General features: G+C 39.6%; 1 pseudogene; it reads right to left on the reverse strand.

The window, feature by feature from the left end:
• Positions 1-844: 844 nt before the first annotated feature.
• LOC102499319 (eukaryotic translation initiation factor 2 subunit 2-like) overlaps positions 845-2348 on the reverse strand; it is a 5430-nt pseudogene continuing 3926 nt past the window's right edge.

Here is a 2348-nt window from a genome sequence, read left to right on the forward strand (position 1 = left end):
GCACCTGGTGGCTTGCTTTCCCATTTTCTTTCTCTTTCACTCTCTCTCTGGTCAAATTAAAATAAATGAATGAACAAATAAAATTAAATAAAGAATTCTTAAAAAAAACTACTATTAAAAAAGTAGACAATGCCATACTGCAATCATTAAAATAAATGAATGAAGAAAATTAAATAAATAATTCTTTAAAAAATAGTTTAAAAAGTACACAATGCCATACTGCAATCCTTTGTCATTATTTTATTTTTTTAGAATAATTTTTTCTTTACTTTTATTTATTCATTCATTTATTTTAATATGACCAGAGAGAGAGAGGGAAAGTAAGAAAGCAAGTCACCAGGTCCAGGACTCAAACTGTGGTTGGCCATGTGGGAATGTCCAGCATCTTAACCACCATGCCACCTGCTGGTCTCCTTATTATTATTTTTTAAAATTTGACCAGAGAGAAAGTGAGAAAGTGAGCTGCCAGGTCTAGGACTTGAACCACAGTCCACCATGTGGGAGTCCAATGCTTTAACCACTATGCCACCTGATGACTTAAATAATTCCTTTTTTATAATTATTTCTTTATTTAATTCAATTTGCTATTATTATTATTATTTTTATTGACTAGACAGAGACAGAGAAAAAGAAAAAGGGAAAGCGAGAGAGCAAGCCACCAGGTCTGGGACTCACCAGCTTGAGCATATGGATCTTGCAAGGATTTCAACCCGTCAACCACTCGCCAAAGAACTTGGCAGCTTTTCTATCTTGTTTTTATCACAGTAGTATATCTATTCTGATGGTAAACCTGTCCAGCCAAATCTTCACAAGACATTGCAAAATCACAGAAGTGATTAGCAAATTAGTTAGCTTTGGCATGGAGCTGTGCTCGCTTGCCCGTGACAGCCTGGAAGCTGGTTTTGATACTGGCAACAGAGCATCGAGAATGACAAATTTCATGCTTAAGAAGTAGAGTCGGGTATCTTTCTGCCAGATTTGTCCAGTGATCGGCATGTGTGACAAGTGATATTCCTTCATATAGCTTCTCAAGACAGTTTCTATCTGTTTCTGTTGGAATCTTCTTTGACTACTAGTTTTCATTACCGTCTATAGAACCACTGGTACCCACGGCCGGCAGGAGGCATGGTGGTTAAGGGCGCTGGACTCCCACATGGCTGACAGCAGTTTGAGTTCCAGACAGGTGGCTTGCTTTTTTAAAAAATAATTTTTAAAAATAGTTTATAGATATCTGTAAAGTTTTACAAAAATTATTTTATTTAACTTTATTTATTTATTTTAATTTGACCAGAGAGGAACAGGAAGAGAAAGAGAGAGAGAAAGACACCAGGTCTGGGATTGGCCATATGTGAGTCCAGCACCCCCAACCACCATGCCACTTGCCGGTCCCTGTAAAGTATTTTTTAGAGAATTATTGTATTTAACTTTATTTATTTATCTATTTAATTTAAATTTGACCAGAGAGGGACAGAGAGAGAGAGAGAGAGAGAGAGAGAGAGCGCAAGCTACCAGATCAGGAACCCAAACCACTGTTGGCCATGTGGGAATTCAGCGCCCTTAACCACCACGCCACCTGCCGGCCCCACAGATATCTGTAAAGTTGACAAAAGTTTTGTTAGTGCCTACGCAGACAACTCATGGAGGTTTCCTGACAAATTTACTTTTCTCTCCAGCAACCATATCCGGATTCTTTTCCCTTGTGATGTTAAATACTCGAGTCAGTAGCTCTTCATATGTGTAGTCTCTCTCTGAGCCGGCCCAAGCAGGGCCTGTCTAGTTACTGAATGAGATACCCTCGTCTTTTTTGCTGTCTTCATCTTCCAAAGCTTCATCTTTCTCTAGTACTTCATCCTCATCAGGGAACTTCACATTCTTCTTTTTCTTTTTATTGCCAAGCATAATGTCAAGGTCATCCTCTGGTTCTGCTGGTTCTTGAATATCACTGTCAATCTTCAGGTCCTTTGTACCTTCTTCAGCTTCATCAATATCAAATATCTTTTTTTAAAAGAATTATTTATTTACTTTTATTTATTCATTAATTTATTTTCATTTGACTGGAGAAAGACAGACACACAGAAGTAAGAAAGCAAGGGAACCAGCAGTTAGTGTAATGGCTATGTCGCTGGACTCCCACGTAGTCGACCGCGGTTCACGTCCTGGACCCGGTGGCTTAAAACCCATGCCGGGCGTGTGTGCATGCATGCCCAAGATCCCGAGAGGAGAATGGAGGAAAAGGGATTGCGGCGTGGCCATCCCCTCTGGGGGGTGATTTCTCGCTTTCTATTTCTCTGTCTCTCTCTGTCTGTCTGGTGAGCGCACGCACCCTATAGTGAAAAAACCTCTTAAAA

The sequence above is a fragment of the Tupaia chinensis genome, unplaced genomic scaffold, assembly GCF_000334495.1.
Source record: "Tupaia chinensis unplaced genomic scaffold, TupChi_1.0 Scaffold143973_1, whole genome shotgun sequence".
Taxonomy (NCBI): domain Eukaryota; kingdom Metazoa; phylum Chordata; class Mammalia; order Scandentia; family Tupaiidae; genus Tupaia; species Tupaia belangeri.